The 22,344-nt window shown below is 37.7% G+C and overlaps 1 protein-coding gene across 8 annotated transcripts in view; it reads right to left on the reverse strand.

Annotated features, from left to right (window-relative positions):
* RBMS1 (RNA binding motif single stranded interacting protein 1) overlaps positions 1-22,344 on the reverse strand; it is a 226,729-nt gene that overhangs the window by 184,651 nt on the left and 19,734 nt on the right. The gene's annotated exons all lie outside the window — the stretch shown is intronic.

Here is a 22,344-nt window from a genome sequence, read left to right on the forward strand (position 1 = left end):
AGTACCAAATAATATCATTAATCCATGTTGAGATTGTAAGACCTTGAAGACGTCCTTGTAATCTTATAAGGATCTAAAGCATAGACCAGAGATTGTTAAATAGGTGACATGTGATATGTCACCAGCTGGGCAGTGCCAGCCTGAATAGCACACTTTCACACATCAAAGCACCTTATTGGTGAGTTCCTGGCATTCTTGGGTGCAGCTGACCACTTTCAAGTGCACAGGATTAGTGCACAGGAATAAAACAAATATGCACAAATTGTAAGTTTCTCTAATATAACTTTTTTCTAAATAAAAGTATCAATTTTGCATACTACATTGGACAACAGGTTTAATGATCACCTTATTCAGAAACCAATTTAGACTTAACCATTTCACCCTGGCTCTTGAATTCATCTATTTATTTAAACAATATTTATTATGTAAATATTCTGTGCTACTGATACTCTGTGCTACATATTATGCTAAATGCCAAGGAGAGAGGTAAGACTTTTTATGGTATACAATCCAGGACATTTACTTGGGTTGGGTAATTGTGACTGGATTAACAAATGCTTTTATTTATTAAAACGGTTAATATTTAAAAAGTGGATCCAGGACAGGCATGGTGGCTCCTACATACCATCCCAGCCCCTTCAGGTCAAGGCAGAAGGATAGTTTAAGGACTTTGAGATCAGCCAGGACAAGACAGTGAGACTTCGTCTCTACAAAAAAAAATTAAAAATCAGCCTGGTATGGTGGCACATACCTACCTGGAATGCTGAGACAGGAGGATTGCTTCAGCCCAGGAATTTGAGGTTACGGTAAGCTATGGCTGTGCCACTGCACTCCAGTCTGGGTGACAGAGCAAGATCTTTTCCTATCTTCGAAGGAAGGAAGGAAAGAAGGGAGGGAAGGGGGAAGGAGGGAGGTCTAGAAGCTTGCCACAGAAATCATTTCAAATGTCAAATGACAATTAAAAGCATCTTCTTCCTAATCTACTCATATTTAAAGTTAACTTAAGTCTTTACACAGAGCAGAGAGGTTTTCACATGGCAACTACACCCCCCAAAGCTTCCTTAAATGTGTAGTAAAAATTGTTCATCTCTTGGATTCCTGGGTTTCAGAAAACATAGACAAAAAGAAATCTCCACAGAACTTTTTAAATGCAAAGGCCGCTCATGTATACTATGTGCGCAGTTGTGGAGAAGCGGCTCACAGGATGGGGCAGGTCCTCACACTGCCCACGGACTCACGCAGCATTAATATCCTGCTTTAACTTCACTTTGACAAGTCAGAATTGCAAGGAAAAATTATATCAGCTTAAATAGCTCCTTGGTTCAGGTAGTAGCACCTGTAGGATACTGCTTTAGAGAATAGCCCTAATATCCACCATGTGGTCTAATTGTTTTTGTGATGTAATTATGTTTTGAGATGGGCCTAGGATTGGTCCACATTTATTTTCCCAGTAGTCCCGGTAACAGAGTGCCCATAGCATTCTAGAAGGCTCTTATTGTGCAGATTCAAGCTTTCTTTGTCTCCTTTCTCACATGAGCATATTTATTCCTACTGCGCATAAGTATCCACTATTTCTTAGGGTTACTAAATTGCTGTCTTCTTTAAAAGAAATCTCTAGTTGGCTTCCTAAGTACATGACATTTAATTTTATCTTAGAAAAATAAGCAGGACACCACACAAAGTACTGCCGTTCTTTCTGCTTCTAAGATTTACATTTAAAATGCTTTTACTTGATCCTCCATGATCTTTTTAACAGCACAAATGCTTAAAGGATTAAATATGTTTGGGGGAAACTTTTAAATCCTTAATTCTTAATAGTGTATTTCAAATAACTGAAAATGAAACATATGCTAATCTTCTAAAATTTCAAATGGAAGTAAGCATTATGTTTCTGGCTTATTTAAAATACATTTTCCTCTTCTACTCATTTGTCATTATTAACTGATACCAAAACCATATATTATTTCACACGGTTACACAGTTAATCTTATTACCTCCAGTGATCAGGGGATATTTTATGACCAAATTTCTCAATAAATAATTTATTCCACTTTTCCATTACTTGGAAAGTAATGTTTCAGAATAGTATCTGACACTAATACTCCAAGCGTAGCCACTGATTTACTTAACAGACAAGAGATAAGGTCTAATGCACATATCTTCTTTCTAAGAGATCAGTTTGTCAATATTGATCGAAGCCAACACACACAAAAGTACATATCAGGACAGAAGAACTTGCTCTAAACACCACTTTACTTCCAGCCTAAGCTTGCTGAGCCATGGGAGGATTGATGGCTTTTCCTACACCAGCATCATTAATCGGGAAGAATTTTTAATTACAATCTAACACACAATTAAATCCATTAACCTTGTAGAGAAGTTAAAACAGACCTCTGGGCCCCCAGAAAGTAGACGCTCCCTGAAGCAGATGATGAGCTCATTCTCCAGAACTGTTCTATCCTTACCCAGAGCCAGGCAATCAAGGTGAATGCTCAAGGTCATGAATTTTGGGAGCCAACTGCTTTTTTGCGGGGGCTAGAAAGGAGCAGGAGGAAAAGGTGTAGTGACCAGAACTGGGGACCCTTATCTCTCAGCATGTCACCATGAGGCAAGGGAATCGACACAAATCACACACACATGCCTCGAACCAGGGGCTTTGCAAATAGCAAATCATTGAATCCTGGCAATGGCTGGTTAGCACTGCTTCCCCAGTTTTGCAGATAGGGACAGTGTGGTTCAGAGAGACTAGCAATCTCATATAAGGTCACCTTACGACTACCAGGGTATGGTCAGTGGGGTGTGGCCACCGCTAGATAGTTACCAGGGGGAAGGAAGTTCTGAAAGTGCTGCCCCACAGCTGTGTCTGCTCCAGTTTCCAACACAGGCTACCAGACAACTTGGGTGCTTTTTCATATTTTCTTCTTTGGCTATTTTGTCCCTTTTAATGCCGCCCTTAACGCAGCTACTCAGAGTGGATATATAAAGTGGGGCGGGGTGGTGGTGGTGGTGTGTGTTTTCATCCATTCCTCCCTGGTCCCTTCCCTCTCTGAGGGATGACTGTACCCACCCCCCACCTGAGCTCCCCTTCCCACGACCACACTGGGCCTTCTCTAAAGACACACAGCATGCTTTGTCCTCTAGTCGACCACAACAAGAATTAAATAAGCAATAAAGCTTTACATTACTCCTCTAAGAAAGTGTGCTTTAAAAGAATCAGTAATAATACTCTAATGGAAAAAATAAAGTGTAAATGGTAGCATTAAAAGCATTAGAGTGAGAGGGAGCACAGCCACAGCCTCATCTTAAATTCTAGAACTTACACACTCCAAAGTAATTAATGAAGTGGAGGGTCAGGGTGTGACTTCCTGTCCATTCGTTTTATTTTTGTAAAGTCAGCCCAATAGTCACTGAGGGCCACCAGGCTTTGTACCTTCATCACCTTTGGAAGAAAAGCCACAGTGGCTGGTCTGACTTCATGAGAGCTACAGGGCCGCAAAGACTGCAGAAGACGCCCAGCCTGGCTCACATCCATCACTGTCATTCACTGCCTTCCTCCCCGAGTGACAACCTCTGCTTTCACTGCTCTATGCTCCATTAGGCTCACGCAAGTATTTGCCTACGGCAAACGACTCACAAGTTTTCACAAATACAAATTTGTAGTAGAAAATAATAGAAAGGGGATCACAGAAAGGAGCTAGAGTTTAATTTCCCCTGGACCTCCTAGATATTTTCTTTCAGGCATTAGCCATGCAGCTGCTTGTTTAGCTCTAAAAGAAATCCCTCCGGCTTGCAAGGAGGTGAATGGAATCATTATTGCCATCTCCTTGTTTTAATAATTTCAATCAATATTCAGACAACAGAAGGCAAGTGGCAGAGCAGATGACCAAGAACAACAGATAACACCAAAGTTATGATTGCTCTTTTCAGCTGGGGAATGCCTTCCATCCTCTTCCCTCACCACTGTATTTTCCAGGCTCTCCTTAACTTTACCCCGTGTGTCCTGGACTTGGATCGGCATTTGATTAATCTGGGGGAGGGTGTTCAAGTGGCCTGGCAGCATGTTGTGTTGTGAGGAAAATCAATCTGTTTGGGGCCATTTATCACACATAACTGGCAAAAGAACACTCAATAGTTTATGCTTAATATACACTGAGTTCACAAATGTGCTAAGTACTACAATGAACTCACAAAAACATGATCCCTACCCTCTGCTCCTACCTACACTTTGTGCTTGGGTTTCTAGGTAGCAGCCCTGAGCAGAGCCTCTTTTGGCTTACAATTTAACATATCCCATTGGTCAGATGAAGGCATAAAGGAAGGCGCTGAAGGAAGAGGAAAAGGTGATACTTCGATGACAAGGAGTGGTACCCAGGTGGAAGACTTTAAAACTACTTGCGTTTAGAGATTTAAGTTCTGGGTAAGTAGAAAAGATACTCCCAAGAGTAAGAATATTTGGCAAGGGAAAGAGAGACTTTGAGCAAAAGATATGGCACACATCAGACTAGCCAAGATAATTTCTAAATTTGAGTGGGTATTTCAGTTAAATGTACTATAAGATGAACCGAAGAGACCTGAAGTTGAGGAAGCAGTGTAATGTTTGCTCTTTATAGTATATATTAAAGGAAAAGCATAGCAAGGAAACAGGCCTCTTCCTGCAGAGCTGAGAAGAAAATGGAGCCCATGGCCAGAATTAAATAGGGTGGTCCACGATGCCTTGTCCCCTCTGACAAAACCAGGGTTTCATTGCTGCTAAGAAGTAGTTTTCACATAAAATAAATGACATCTGTTCTAGAAAAAAGAGGTTCAAAACCTGGATGGATGTGGAAGACATTATTCTTAGTAAAGCATCACAAGAATGGAGAAGCATGAATCCTATGTACTCAATTTTGATATGAGGACAATTAATGACAATTATGGTTATGGGGGGGGAACAGAAAGAGAGAATGAGGGAGGTGGGTGGGGCCTTGGTGTGTGTCACACTTTATGGGGGCAAAACATGATTGCAAGAGGGACTTTACCTAACAATTGCAATCAGTGTAACCTGGCTTATTGTACCCTCAATGAATCCCCAACAATTAAAAAAAAAAGATGTTCAGAGTGGTCAGGATGGTCAATCCAATAACTGTAAAAGCTGATTCTTAGGCACTTAAGCTATTTAATCCAGAACCTTTAATAGCTTTCTACTTCATTTTATAATGTAACTTTCAAAAAACATCAGTTCAAGTTGATACAGACTAAGTATTTAGGGCTGAAAGTGATGACTGTGCAGTCTTTTCAGCAAGGATTGTTATCAGGAGCTTAGGCACCACCCCTTTCACAGTGAGATGCATCTCAGTGGTTCAACGGAGGGCAACAGAACCTTTTTAACTTCATGGCTTCTATTTTATTCCATGGCTGTTCCTTTTTTCTTTTTTTCATTCACAAGTATATTTTTTATTGTGTTGTCTTTCTTTCTCTAACATGATGGAAAGGAATTTGAAGTTTGCGATGTTAAACAGCAGTTAAACACCTATAAACTTAAAAAAAAAAAAAAACTTTGCCTATTTTACTAACTAAATACTGAAGCTTCATTAAACAAATATGGAGTAAAGATACTCTCCTGAATGCTAGTGAAAGGATAAATCACGACAGCCCTTCAGGTAGCACACACACCATGCCACTTGCAGACAGGTGTCTCCAAGAAACTCCCACACATGCGCACACAGAGACCTGCACAGGGAGGGTCGTATACCTGATACAGGCTCCACAATCCTGTAACTGGAGAACAGCAGCAACCTACATTTGCATGAGAAAGTGAACATATAAATAAATTAAGATATATTTAAAAAACAGAAAACTACTAAGCAATGAATGAATGACATGGACATATAGTATTTATTACCAGCAGACATATCTCAAAAACTACTGAATGAACAGAACTGCAGAATACAGATTATGCCATCATAAAAGTAAACCTAAAAACACAAAATACAGTGCTATGTATAGTTTTATTAATACTCACAAATGTGGGAAAAGTATGACTATGAAGAGTAGACTCAAAATTCATGACCAGAGGTACCTCTGAGGAAGGAGAGAAGGCAATATTTTATTTCTTTTATTAAAGAGGGAAAAAGGATATAAAGCACATATGGCCAACGCCTTAATCTCTTACTTTCAGGTGGATATGGGGGTACCCTTTATATCATTCTACATAGCTTTGCGGATGTTAATATTTTAAAATATTGCACAGCAGTGAGTACATTTTATTTAATTCGTTCACACACTTTCTTAAATTCCTTCAGTTGCCCAGATACTTATGCACTCCACGAGCATTTGTTAAGCATGTCATTAACCCTGGGAAATGAAGAGTAAGAAAACTTCCTTGCTCTTGCAAAGCCTGCACAAAACGGATTAATTTCTATTCAGGAATCCTCTCATACTCCACAATATAGATGTCTGAATACAGTAAAAAAGGATTTTCATTGGGTTCGAAATTGCTCAAGAGCAATTGCAAAGTGCTTGTTTACCAAACAGTTGGCTACTGTAGTTCCAAAAATAAGATCGACAATATTTGTCTTTAACTCTCTTCTTGTGAAGAGTTCAAGTTTGAAGATATTCCAAAGTGAATTATTGTCAAACAATCACAATGACAAAAAGTCAAAGAAGCCAATCTTTCTCTGAAGGTTTTCCAAAGGAACAGATTAATTATCAACCTGTCACTACTAAGGACAACAGTATGTGATACAGTGAAACCTGAATTTGGCCTAGTTACTACAATAGCACTTCTAGTATCTTATGACTCAATTCTCTAAAAATTCAAGATTAAAAGCCCTGTCCATCCACTTTTTCTCTAAGGTAGTAATAATGTGTAGTCTTTGCACAACAAATGTACATCACCAACTTCAGTGAAAAAACTCAGTCCCCAATATTGTCAACTGGCCCCAATATTATTATTCCTTCCAAACTCAGTCCCACATTTCTTTTTAGAGGTTTTTAGGCTGTTGACCCCTTTTAAAATTTTTTTATATTTAAAATTTTTAATTATTATGAGTACATAACAGTTGTATATGTTTAAAGGGTACATGCGATGCTTTGATATAGGCCTACGGTGTGAATTAATCAAATCAGGGATAACTGGGGTACCCATCACCTCAGGCATTTATCACTTCTGTATGATAGGAATATTCCAATTCCATTCTTTTAGTTATTTTAAAGTATACTCTAACTCAATGTTGATTATATAGTCCATCTGCTGAGCTATCAAATATTGTTCATTCTATCTAACTATATTATTGCACCCCTCAACCATCTCCATATTATCCCGTCTCCTACTGGCCTTCCCAGGCTCTAGTAACAATCATTCTACTCTCTATCTTCATGAGATCAATTATTTGAAGGTTTGGCTCCCACACATGAGTGAGAACATGGAAGATTTATCTTTCTGTGCCTGGCTTATTTCACTTAATATAATGTTCTCCAGTTTCATCCATGCTGTTGAGGACTTCATTCTTTTTTGTGGCTATATAAAATTCCATTATGTGTACCTACCACAATTTCTTTACCCATTCACCTGTTGATGGACACTTAAATTGACTCCAACTCTTGGCTATTGCGCATTCAATCTTACATTTTTTATTCAAATTTTTTGTTTCATAAAGGTGAGAGAAACAACCAATTTTGGTCATCACATGGCAGCCCTCAGGCCTGCAGGCAGGCTACCCTGAGTCTCATTCTCAGAGAAGGACCAGGTCTATGGGTAAGAAGGTCAGATTCTAATTAGATCACAGCCAAGGTCAGGAGTAAGGAAGCCCAGCACAGACTCTAAGCAAGTGGGCTCAGGAACCAAGACTGAAGACTGTGGGGCCCAATCCTCTCAACTCTGAGTGCCTTTTCCTGGGTGTGCTCTTCAGTCATCCAAGCTCTCAGTAGAGCCCATCGGATCACAAAATTGATTCAGATAATCCAAGCCTACTGCTGAGGGATGATCAAATAAACAGGAAAGAAAAGCCTGAGCGAACAGACTGGGCCTTCGCAGGACCACCACACACACATACACACAATACCACCCCTCTCTCCTCTTTCAATCTCTCTTTCTCTCTCACACACAATTTCTCACATTTTGATTTTTACGTAGTAATTATGAATGTCCTCTAGCTTCCACAAAGCCTCCTTGTCCTGATAATTCTAACACTTATCAGGAAAGTGTTTTTAGCTTAAAATGTATTTATGCATTATTATCATCACTATCATATGGTATACACGTACGCAAAGTCTTTTTCATTATGATTTTATCGCAAGTTATTGCCATCCCAAGCGAGTTACATTATGTCTGTCAATCACACCTACAAAACCAAAGCTTCTAAAATCATTTTCTTTTACGACATTAAATTTATTCAATGAGTTATATTGTAGCAATGCATTCTAACAGAGTCCTCAAAATATAACTAAATATAGATATTGTTTGCTTTCAGTTGATGCTTTGCCAAACTCTAGTTAAAGAGGGGAAAAAACCCTCTAAATTAGACAACCATGTGAAAGTGAGACTTCAAAGCAGATGTCAGGCAAATTTCAAGATTTTTAAATTTGAGAATTGGAACAGTGGAGGCCCTCAGCTTTTGTTTCTATCTGAAGGCCTCAATTCTCAACAACCAAAAGCCAACGTGTATACAACACGCCTAGGCATGCGTACACACACATACGGCTAGGAGAAGCCCAGCCTGAAGGGAAGCAGTGAGACACAGTGAAAATGGTCTGACTCTGAAGTCTCACAGAGGTCTCAACTCCTGGCTCTGGACGGCCTTTGCCAGGTGTTTCACCTCTGTGAACCTCAGCCTCCTCTTATGTAACATGAGATAATAATTATTATCTCCCACAGGTTGTTGTGAGGATTCAGTAAAATTATTTCTTAATGTGCTTGATAATAGTGGTTAATAAATGTTAATTCTCCTCTTCCAGTCTCTTTTCCCAAAGAAGACGAGAATCACCCAGGGTCAGAGTAAGAAAAGTGTGGAAGGAGAGCAGTGGATGGCATGTTAAGCGAAGAGTGTAACTCAGAAGGCCATTCATGTGCACAGGACATCAAAAAGATGGGCGAGGGCTAATTACTATGAGGAATGCAAAAGGGACTCAGCTGACCAGCAAGTATACACAGGGGAAGTCTAGCTACAAAGGAAAAGGACGGATATCTAGTGAGAGCCGATGAGAATCAGAACCTGGATTCACCACTTGATTCCTAAGTACCACTTGGATTCCTAATCTGCTCTTATCACATGAGCCCATCTCAAAGTGAACCTTAGGCACAGCAAGGAAAGGTGATGAAAGAAACTACAGTGGACTTTGTTTCCCAAACTCCACATAGGGGTAGCCAAAATTACATTGCTAAGACATTTCACTTACTCTTAACTTGAAATCCATAATCGTCTTCTACACAAAATGGTCCTACTAGCAGCCAACCAAGTGCAACCTATCTGGACTTTCAAATAGTATGGATCAGCTGGTTAACGGCAACCTAAACAAGTCCTACGTTTCATCAGCCCTAACATGCACACACCACGATTGTATGGACGACACACAAATCAAAAGGGCTCCACACTGAGGAATCTGAAGGAAAAAGGAAAAAACTGACACCAAAGGGTTATGTTTTCTGAGGGTTAATGAGAAAGAAATTGACCATACTTGAAAGAGACAGCAAGGAAATATGCATATCTTAAACTGGTGGCCAGCTAAAGGGAAAAAAAAAAAAAAAAAAGCGCCCCTGAGAATTTCATCAGCCGGTACTGCGTCCACACACAGTACAAGAAAACCTCAAGCAGAGAGTTTAATTTCATGTGATCTCAGAAATTAAATTCTGGGGGTGTCCCCTGGTGCCTATCACGAGGAAACACAAATCCACAAATCCCCTCTGTAAGAACTGAGCTTTAGACTCGACGCCCGTAGCACAGTGGTTACGGCACCAGCCACATACACTGAGGGTGATGGGTTTGAACCCGGCCTGGGCCAGCTAAACAACTGCAACAACAACAACAACAAAAAATAGCCGGGCATTGTGGAGGGTGCCAGTAGTCCCAGCTACTTGGGAGGCTGAGGCAAGAGAATCGCTTAAACCCAAGAGTTTGAGAATGCTCTGAGCAGTGATGCCAGAGCACTGTACCAAGTGTGACATAGTGAGACTCTGTCTCAAAAAAAAAAAAAAAGAACTCAGCTTTAATCCAGACTGATGACCCACTGAATCACACTGTCAACAGTAAGATGCACCCCCAATTTTGGGGATGTTAAAATACAGGGGGAAATGTGTGCATTAAAGACCTGCAGCGGCTGTTTTCTTAAAAGAATAAGGTGATATTATGTATGGGTCTGGGTTACTCAACAAGTATTTATTAGTATGCACTTATTTTATGAGTAAGAGAAGTTTCAAATCAACTGAAGGCATGACCCCTGCTCACAAGTGGTTTACAAACAATCTCTCTAGGAACATAGATTCATGTTTCTATCCAACTTAGCTTTGTACTATCACTAATATGATTATAGTAGTTACAAAATGGTTAGATGGGTAAATGCACCCTGCGCTAATCTGGGGGTCTGCTGTTTTATGCCCTCGTAATGAAAGTAGCTCTAGTAGAAGTAAATCTAGTTTCATTCCTCCGGTTTCAACAACAACAACAAAAAACATACAAGCTACTTTCTGATCGCTTTGGTTAGCTTTTATTCAAATTAACAATATTACCTACAGCATGTGGGATATAATTTTGATCATGTGTTTACAATGTATACATTAAATAGATATGATTGACTTCTATTTGGGGTAGGAAACTTTAAGGGAATTTCATCTTTAAGGTTTTTTTTAAAAAACCCTATAATGTAAGGCATCGTTAAAGCAACTTTTATCCATCAATTTAGCTTTGAAAATTGAACATGCTCATTTCTCAGTCAAGAGAGATTCGGACTCTTGCATAAAAAGAGTTATCAGGAGTTAGCCTAATAACAGGTCACTGAAAAAATCATTTGTTAGTATTAGTTCTGCTCTGACCTATGATAGAGTTAACGTTTACCTGTGTTAGAATTATTATATACACATATGCCAAAACCCAAACCCAGGGGAACCGTAAACACAGTCTCTAACCCCATTGGGAAATGTTCTGTCACCATCACCGAAAAGAAGACAGGTTTCTCCTCCAAAGACAGAGCCACTTGAATTCATGCCTTTCTTGCAGATCGTCATCCTCACCTTGGATACTACAAGTTCAGAAAGTCATTTAGAATATACAAAATGATTGATGACTTATTCACTACAAGGGAAAAAAAGTCTCAGTGAATAAACTGCTCACAAACTAGACATACTTTAGGAACACTCTCAAATTCCACATGGTCTGGGTTCTGTTCATACGTTAGATCACCGCTTCATTGCATTTGCAGTCTCTCTTCCAAACTCACCCTCACTTTCAACCTTGACTCAGACCAGCATCTGCTCTGCCAAAGAGGCAGGAGCCTGGAGCTTTTTGTCTGAGCCTGTTTCTCATCTCTTTGGTTCTTGTTACCACCACAGCCCACTTTAGTGCCCATCTTCCCAGGGACTCTTCTCTTCAGAAGTCACTAATCTTATCATTTACCTCCAGACCTCTGTTTCTTCTCACATTATTGGAATCCCTATAACTAACTCCCACACTCTCATATCAACTCACAAACTTTTCTTGGGATCAGAGAGTTGTCATAAAATAACATACATAATTACAGGACATGCACATTCTGGAAAGTAACTGCCCAAGTGATTAACAGATTACAAAGAATAAAAGAAAGGAGATGAAAAGTTGACCTCATAGTGAACAGATAAAATAATGAAAATGGGCGAGGAGTTATAAATTCCTGAAAGGAGGAATGACATGGCAGATTCTTTTTTTAAGATCATTTTATTATTTTTTTATTTTGTGTTAATGCTACAGATAATTACATTACATTATTTGCATTTGTCAGGTAAAGTCCAAAGTCCAAGTTGTAGTTGAGTCCTTCACCCAAGAAGTGTGCCATATACCCCTATGTTGTACCTGATAGGTGAGAACTTACTGAGTCCCCCCTGCCCTACCCTGTTCTTGAATTTGTTTTTCACTCAAGTGGGCCTGTAGTTGTTGATCTACTAGTTTCGGATTAGTACTGAGTATATGGCATGCTTGCTTTTCCATTCTTGAGATACTTTACTTAGGAGAATGTTCTCCAAATGATATGGAAGATTCTTAATAAATGATGCTTGGCCTGTATTGACAATATTTTATTTTCATTGTGTATGTTACTCCACAGTCAAGATGGTAAAACTGCACAGATATATTTTTAAATCCACAAGGCTGTTGTTCTAGTGTAGATGTAAAAGAGAAACAAATTCAAGCTGGTAGTCTGCTTGAAATAGCTCCCCTTCACACTCCCCAAATATTATTCTATAAACCCAATTTATTTTTACTCTCTAGCATATGTTAGCTAACCATATTACAGAGTATTTCAATTGTTGTCATTATAAAACACTGTCATTTCCCACAATGCATAGTGCATAGGTATTTTCCTGCTTATATGAGAAGGGACAATATTTATGGAGTGCATTTGTTCTGTTTATCAACCACATCAATTTGTTATCCTCTTCCTCTTTTCCTATTATTTACTCTAACATGAGATACGTTCATATGTAACTGTATTTTGTATTTTAACAGTGATGATTTGAATGCATATAAATTCCGTGGAACAGTGCCCCTCACATGGTAAGTACTCAATAAATGTTAGTTGAGATCATTATCATTACTGTTATTGTTACTGTTGTTAATAATAATGGGCCCTATCATGAGGAATTCCAATTGTATCACAATCTATACCTGCCAGGAGATTCCTACAGCTGTGCAGGATAATGTTCCTGCATTCATAGAGCCTTTTTGATCTTCCCTGGAGAGAAGAAGTGAGGTAGGTCTGTTTCTCCAGTTTTTCTGTAGACCCGTGGCCAATGTCTGTTACAATATTCTATTTCCTCTAGCAGGTTGTACTATACACTCTCAGAGTGGGGATATGTCTTCCAACATTTGAATCCCTCGTGGGATTATTCTTACATGGTTAAGAGTATTTGTGCAAAGAGAATGCTATTATGTAAGAAAATTCAAGAAGAAATCAGCATAGGAATCATGATGTCATTCATGACTTCAGTTCCAAGAATGGTCTCTCTTGGACCCATGTCTACTTAATTAACATTTTTATGTAGCACTGGAAAGAAGCCGTCCACACTAAAATCTCCACATCTGCATATAACACTCAGTCTTTTCATCACGGTGACGGAATGAGCTGTGGGAAAAGTGAGTCAGAAAAGAGACAGATGATCTTCAATAGCCATACGAGTCAGACTAACACGGCCCACTAAACTATCTGTTACAACTGAAATGAGGTTTGGGAGTCATCTTCAACAGCTCTGAAAGGTAGGAACCCGACTCAAAAGAGCAATAAACACTGAGCATGGAGAAAAAAGTCACGTACTGGAACTAAAACTGAAAATATAAAGTTACTAATGTAGAAAATTCAAATGCATCTAAACTGGTCACTACAAGAAGTTGTAAATATTGCCTTTCCAAAACAATAAAACAAATAAGTACTAAAATGATTTAAAGCACAGAGTTCTATGAAAGTATAAATTTTAAAGATAGGATTCTTCAAGTTGGAAACATATCAATTTAAAGGAGACATTTTAAAAGACATTTTAAAAAATCGTAACTGAACATATTTGTCAAATTATGGAAAAATTAGGAATAGAGGAAAATGTTTGAAATATGGATTTCCCTGGGGGGGGGGGGGAAGCCAGTAGTATGTCACAATGTGTGTGGATCACGTATCCTAAACACAAAAATAAGTCCAAGAATGGTCCATTCACACTCACAGATAATTGATCTACTGGTTATTTAAAGGATATTTGGAGCAACTGGTTGATCTCTTGTAACTCACAACTAATACTCCAAAAAGTTCCTCCCTCATTTCTAAAAAAAAAAGAGAGAGAGAGAGACAAAACTTTGTTTCAGCAATCCTCTGGTCTAACTTGATACAACCTTTCACGTATTCTAAGTAGAGGCCCATTAAGTATTTTGAAAGTGGAAAGATAGGAGAAAACAAAGGACAAAAGTGAAAGTAAAGGACAAAAAGAGAAAATGAAGGACCAGAGATCTATATTGAGGGCTCTCACTCCCAAGTTTCAGAACAGGGCTAGAGAGAGAAAAACATTTTTTTTTTTTTTAATGTCCACCAATCCAGGAATGGATTAACAAGCTGTGGTATGTGTATACCATGGAATACTATTCAGCCACTAAAAACGATGGAAACTTTACATCTTTCATATTAACCTGGATGGAGTTGAAACACATTCTTCTTAGTAAAGCATCACAAGAATGGAGAAGCAAGAATCCAATGTACTCAATTCTGATATGAGGACAGTTGATGACTTAGTACATGGTAGAGGGTTGGGAAATGGGGAAGCAGAAAGAGGGAAGGAGGGAAGAGGGTGGTGGGGTCACAGTGTGTGACACACCTCTTGGAGGTGGGACACAATTATAAGAGGGACTTTACCTAACAAATGCAATCAGTGTAACCTGGTTCTCTGTACCCTCAACGAATCCCTCCCCTAAAAAAAAAAAAAAAGAAAAAATTAAAAAAAAAAAATTCCTCAAAAAAAAAAGAAAGAGAGAGAGAAAGAAAAGAAAAAGAAATAAAAAGTTACATTTCAGGTAACTTTTTATATTTCACGGTGTTCAAGTAGTCAGTTTTTCAAATATCATGCTGCAAATCTTTCATTAATCAGGTTGATAGTCTTTATATTTTTGCCATGTAGCAGATAAGCTTGTGTCAAGCAGTTCAAACCTTCCTAGAAACATGTTGAAGCAATTCTCAAATTTCAGACAACAGACTAGAAACTGGAGGCAAAACCAGCTGGAGTCGATGGATCCAGTGACCTAAATTAAACTCATTATCTTCCTTCTCATATTGAGTCACATCTTTCTGTGTCAGTCAATACAGCTCTGCTTTATTTTGGTGTCGATGTAAACAATTTTTCAGAATTATAAAGCCAAACAGCCCTTGGAAACTGATAGGAAAAACATACCTCAGGGAAAACCCAATAGGTATATTAAAAATAAATGTTTATATTTATGAATGATAGAATTATAACTCAATCTCTTAAATATTTCTACTTTTCTTAAAAAAACAAAATAGCTTCAGCTGCATGTCATTCCCTCTTACTAACATTACCAACGCGGAAGGCTCCTTTCTAGTCTCACTATTAAGTTGACCTAATCGAACTTTACCAAAACATTATGCGGATTTAAAAGTTAGCCTGTGTTTTGTTTCCTTTTAATCTATAATGTTCTGTTGCCTCTTTGTATTTGCTATTTTTAGAAAATGTCTGAAAGAGGGAATTAGGAAGTGCATTTTGTATTAATTTCTGGTGTTGTTTTCAAACAAATAAAACTCACTTTGTAATTAATTTAAATACAATCTCCCTTGTTTATACAAGCCTAAATAAAAGTCCAAGTAAGCTGAGTGCTTAGGCTCAGCTGCAAACAAAAGTATTACACTTTGACAGTCAAAGAAATAATTTCCATTCAGTGATCCCTTTATTATTGCTATCTTTAGTTTCCAGGGGGGTTTATGTGAATAAAATAAAATAAAATCCCACAGGTACTTGGATAGAATTACAAATGAATGTTCTCTATTCCTGTTTATGGTAAGAGTTCCAAGAATGACTATCATGAGTACATATAAAGGCAGTCTTTTAGCAGTGCTGACATAGAAGGGCCCTGCAACTATGTTGTTTAATTGTATATATTTCAATGCTAGGCAACTCTCCAAACCATATTGTAAACATTGTATAAGGTCTGTAAATTCAGCAAAATAATGGAGTTCAGGCTTTTACAGTTCTCTATAAGTGACAGTCGACTTCTCTTTAGGATTGTATATAGTGTTTGCCTGGATTAGTGGAGATTGCTTTGCAATATAAAACAAGCTGGCATTTGGAAACTCAGCCTAACGTTATGCTCTAGAGAGTCATTTTCCCGGATGCAGTGACTTGGTGCAGTGTTCTGTTTCCAGGTCTATAGGAAAAGGTAACCTATTACAGATTCTGTGTTAAGGTTAAGAATAGAATAGAATAGAAAAGAAATATGTAATCAATAGCTGTGTTGAAGGGTTATTAAGTCCCCTGTTACCATACAGCAACAGATAGATTTTGTTAATTTAACGGAATTTATTATTAAAAGTATTTTTAGGCAAAAAATTCATTTTTTTACACTGACACTAATTTCTGTGCTATGATTAGTGGAAGGAAAGGCAAAGAACCACAGGATAAAAGGTAGTACATTCCTACCCTTGAGTTTTATAAGAGTGAGGCTCATTTACTGTTCAAAGGACATTGTTTATACATTCCAGACTTCCATCTTATAATTGCTCCAGGATTTGTAAAAAGGAAATCTCAGCAGGGCAGCAAAATTTATTCAAAGCAATAGCAGCACATAATTGGTATAAAATACCAGAACAGTCTGCTCTGAAAAGTCTTTTTCTCAGCAACACAGATTTTTCACCCCTTCTATTCTCTTCCTATGTTCAAATAAAGTTTATTGGAGTCTTTTCTTTCTCTGCTTGGATAACCTGTTTTTTAAAAGGTCCTGTGAATAATTTTCAACACAACTTACGTGAAAAACTTTTTTGATGTCCATTTGGTTTTATTAGTGTTTATCTGGTTACTATGAAGAAGATGAACCTATGTTCTGGAAGAAAGCTACTTTTATCTTTTATACTTTCATAAAACATTATGAGTTAATTATGCATTTTATCATAGAAAAGTCAAAATTTTCATTGTTGCATTATTATCACCTCAAGCACTCAATTAAATGAACAAACAATTGTAAGCTTAAGTCTAGATACTATTATAGAAACTTGAAAAATCCATTAATGGAAGGTAAGTCACAAAGTGTGACATATTCCATATAAAACCCCACAATCTTTCTTAGGCATACCAGATCACTGGTCTACAGTGTTGGTTGGATCTGACAATATTCCCTCAGAATTGAGCTAGAAAGAACCAAACTAAGAGCATCTTCCTATTTTAAGTGACATTTTCATTTTTAATTATTTTGGGCTGGGCATAGGAGGTCATGTCTGTAATACTAGCACTTTGGGAGGCTGAGGTAGGAGGATCACTTGAGCTTAGGAGTTTGAGACCAACCTAAGCAACATAACAAGATCTTGTTTCTACAAAAAATATTAAAAATGAACCAGGTGTGGTAGTGCATGCCTGTAAGTCCCAGCTCCTTGGGAGACTACGGCAGAAGAATAGCTCGAGCCCAGGAGATCACAGCTGCAATGAGCTATGATCATGCCAATGTACTCCAGACAGAGCAAAACTCATCTCTTTAAAAAAAACACACTAATAAAAATATGGCTGGGGGCCTATAGCTCAGTGGTTAGAATGCTGGCCCTGTGTACCAGGGCTAGAGGCTTTGAACATGGCCCAGGATTGCTTAACAAGAAAAAAGCCTAGGCGTGGTGTCTCATGCCTATAATCCTAGCACTCTGGGAGGCCAAGGCAGGTGGATTGCCTGAGCTCAGAAGTTAAGAGACCAGCCTGAGCAAGAGTGAAACCCCGTGTCTAAAAATAGCCAGGCGTTGTGGCAGGCACCTGTAGTCCCAGGTACTCAGGAGACTGAGGCAAGAGGATCACTCGAGGCCAAGAGTTTGAAGTTGCCCAGGGTGACCAAATGAGACTGTCTCCAAACAAAAAAAAGAAGAGGAAGAAGAAAGAGAGAGAGAGAGAAAGAAAATAATTCTTTTCAACAAGTTCTTTTTTCATATATATTGATGAACATGTTTACCATAGTTTTGCTAATTTAATACCACTTTAAAATGTCATGACAGGCTTTTAGGAGATGTTTCTTTATTGATACAGATGAGAATTCCTGGGTTTTTGTTGTTCTTTATGTAAAAGGGAAAAAACCTCCATCAAACTAGAAACATTATCTCTCAATATTAAGAATTAAAAAACATTCTTGAATGGTAACAGTTGCACAACAATGTAAATGTCCTTAATGCCACTGAATTGAATACATAAAAATGATTAAAATGGCAAATTTTATGTTATTTTGCCACAACAAACAAAATAAAAACATTCTTGAGTGTATACAGCAAGGACCATTTTTTAATATCTGCCATAAGGAAACTTAGAATGTGTTCCTTTTAAAAGGCAAAGTCTCAGATATTATTATGAATAAACCATAATGTAGAAAAGTTAGGTAAAAAGTAGACTTGAGTAGAATAACTAGAAAACATATATCCAAAAAGTTCCACAAAGTATTTTCAGTTGCATGTTAGGTAATATGTCATATTTATGATGTGATAATTCTGTTTCTCCTTATGGAATACTTATGAGCCTCAAATAATTGTTTTTTCAGATTCTGGAATTAGGGTGATATAGATTTCTGAAGACAAGCCAACAAAGAAAAAAAGAGTGTGATGAAAAGGGACCAGAGAACTCTCAGATCAGACTTAAAGACATATTATAAAGCTGAATATAGTTTTACAGATGTGTATACTACAAGCATCAATAAACCCAAGAAGAATAAATAAAATGAAGCCACTTGATATCAAAATCTGGAAGGGACCATAAATATGCCTTTACTATCTAATCAGTCATATTTTCATTTAGCTTTACACATAGGAGATTTCTTGTTTTTGTTCTGATACGTTTTTTTTTTTAATTTGCATCCCAAGAATTGTGGCCAATTATTGTCATTCTTTGAATATCTTCTTTAAATTCAATTGCCTACACTTAGCAGTAACTAGTGTGGTAATTAAGGACCAAATATCCAGAATAATGACATCATAGAAATAATTATTTTTTAATTGAAGTAGTGGTCTGGTTTTAACCATAATTCAGCCCAAAGAGGTATAACCTACATTTATAAAGCTTATACTATATAAAAGTGTTCTTGTATTGGGTTTCTGCTTTGCTTAGGACCTATCCCAACCCAGTCCTTGGTGATTTCTTTCCCTTTACATTCTGGTCATCATCCTTTGCAAGATTCCTATCTATACATGAGGGCAAGCAATCTGACTGCAAGACCCAACTTTTTATTTCAAATTGAATTAAATAAACAAATCAGGGAGTGTATATTTACTTAAGTTACTGTAACTGCACTGTCCAATGTGAGAACTGTGTCTTCCTTTTACATAAAGAATAACAAAAACCCAGGAAGTCTCATTTGTGTCAGTAAAGAAACATCTCCTAAAAGCCTATCATGACATTTTAAAGTGGTATTAAATTAGCAAAACTATGGTAAACGTGTTCATCAACATATACGAAAAAAGACCTTGTTGAAAAGAATTATTTTCTTTCTAGTGATATGTGGCTAAAATCTAAAAATTCAGTTTCTTAGCTGCACTAGCCAAATTCAAGTGCTTAGTCCCTTGAGGCTAGTGGCCACTGTATCAGACAGTAGCAACAGAGAACACTTTTATCATCCCAGGAAGTTTTCCCAGACAGAGCTGCATTAGAGGACTAGACAGCAAGCTTCACAAGTTTACTTGAAATGAGGTACTTTATATTACTTTATAATGTCACCTCAAAGTATTTAATGTCAACCCTTGTTCTGGTTGTCTTATGTATTTATTAGGGAAGGCCAGATATAACTCCACTAGCAGCTAGTTTTCTTAGAAAATCTCCACTACTGATAGCAAGCAGGCCAGTTAAAATGCTTCCATGCAGTAGGCACTCTCTAAATACTACTGATCTCATTCATTTGGGTAATAACAGCAGAAAGGAGGTGATGAAAGCACTGTTAACTGAAATAAGCACAACTGTCCATGCAGAGAAGTAGTAAGTAGCTATTCCTTTCATCAACAGGGTGTATGGGCCCCACACCTCCACGGGCCTCTCCACTGCCTCCAGTCTGTTCTGTGCCCTGAGAGGCCAACTCTAAGGCCTGCACCTGTGGCATCGTCCTCCCTCCATCCTCCTATTGGCTCCACTTAGAGTCACAGACAGGAGATCTTAGGGCAGGAAAAGAGTGAGGGATGTCTGTTCTAGATGGGCTGGGCTGAAAGTCATTGTTCCTCTCAGGCAGACATTCCCAAGGGCTCCCCTCCAGGCCCAGTAATTATTCCCACCCTCTGCTACTTCAGACTTCACTTCTGCAATGAGTGTGCAATGAATGTGCCCATTACCGGCTGGCCTCAAAAAGTGTCATTATCTCTTATTGGTTTCTCTAAGTCCTGTCAACACTTTTGTAAATATTTCTATTTAGTAAACATTCCTTAAATACCAAGTTTGAGGGTGCCACGTGTTACCTATCAGAATGCTGATTAATATAATCACTATTCTTGTAATATACACAGTTCTAGGCCCTCCGAGACCTAGGAATGCCATCCTTAGAAATGTACCTTGGTCTCTCTCACTCTTTCTCATTCATGAGAGGGATCCACTTCCAACTCTCTTTGGAAGTGCTCTAAATTTTCTCTTTGTTCTTAGAAATGTAGCCTTTTATTTTGCATTTTTAAATGTAACTGCTTTTTACTTAAGAATGGCCCATCTATATGTTATTTTTCAAATTAGAGTAGAGCCTCTGTAAGTTGATCAGCCAAGGGACTATAACAAACTAGTCAATATACAGAAAGAGTCAACATAAGAAACTAGGCCTACTGTACTGATACGTACACGTAACGTGGTGGGCGTCCAGTCTTTGAAAATTAGGTCAACTTAAAGAGGTGGTCAGCGTCACGAAGTAGCCAGCTATGGAGGTCCTACCATATACTAATAGAGCAGAAATTTTCATTTCAGTGGGCCCCCCATTTCTACACACATTATATTCATTATATTTAATTTAAGATAATCCTTGGTTATTTGGCTTTTGTACTTGATGAAGTGCTTCTATGACAACGACCCACCAGCTTAATAGTAGTGATCGCCTTCAAGGACACTATGATGAAGTCCAATATTAAAGCTCAAGATTGAGAACATCACTGAGGTAATTTAGATCAAAAGCCCATTTTTATCCTAATCATGTATGTACTTGAAGCAGAATCATTTCGTCCCTAAAGGGTTCTGTCTGGGCCTCAGATTCCCCTTTATCGTGTTAGTAAACAAAAGATACGAATTCAATTTAATAAATATTTATCAAATACCAACTATGTGCAAGGCATTATAATAGACACAAAACTGAACAAAATGTATTTCTTGTTTTTAAGGATTTAAATTCTGGTGAAGAAGTCCCACATGTACACAAATTACTGTTAACAAAACGCTCTATTAAAATATGTATATAATTTTTGCTATGGTTTTTCTTTCCTGATATTTCCTGATTTAGTCAGTCTTTTTCCTTCTAATCTTAAATGTAAATTTAATACACATTGTAGTCTAAATGAAATGCCAGTTAGTGAAAGTTACAATACAACAAGAAAAAGAAAAATCAAATTCATAAACTCTAACGTCTCCATTTTTTAGACCTCCTAAGAATGACATTTTACAACCTGCCTAACAGTGAGCAAACTCTCCACACAGAATTTTATATATCTGCTTCAATTTGCCTGCCTGTTCTTCAAAATGGAAACAAATTATGCTCAAAAGCTTAAAAATATGTTGAGAAAGTTTGATGAATGCTACTAAAACCAGAAACTTTCACTTTGGGAAGTGAACTATTATCAGAAAGAAAATCCTTGTATTTCTAAGGATAATAATTCCTCATCTGCTTATTTGAACCCTGACTTTCCTTTTGGGCTTTAAAGCTCTCTGATTGAATATGTACATTTTTAACTTAGACAAATAATGCACGTGACTTCCAAAGTTTCCAACATACCCATCTTTCACTGTTGAAAATTAAATAAGTAAAGGAAATCCGAATACAAGGCTGTGTTTTGGGAGAGATTGGGAACAATTTATTTACACACGGATATTATTAACAGCAAAATATTTTGAATCAAGTTGTGGTTTAAAGTGATTCCCTCCATCTTAATGGAGAGAATCTTCTAGTCCAAGCAGTTAACTGATTGCTGTGTAAATACAGGCACCCTAAAATTGTCTATAAAGGCATGCCTTCCCCCCACTCTTTAAACACACCATCTCACTGAAAACTTCCTTGACTACGACCAAAGACGAGAAACCTGTGGACTTAAGGCCCTAAGTGGCCTTCTGGGTCCTGAAGGGGGGGCCTTTTGACTGAATCCAAATTTTATAAATACATCCTTTTATTTTTATTAACACATTTTGGTTTAACTTTTAATTTTTATTTTATTTTAAAAATGAACATATTTAAAACACCAAAGAAAAAATAACTTACAACAAAATAATCCTCCCAGATTGGCCAGCACAATTAGACCCTT

This window comes from Nycticebus coucang, chromosome 7 (assembly GCF_027406575.1).
Source record: "Nycticebus coucang isolate mNycCou1 chromosome 7, mNycCou1.pri, whole genome shotgun sequence".
NCBI lineage: Eukaryota > Metazoa > Chordata > Mammalia > Primates > Lorisidae > Nycticebus > Nycticebus coucang.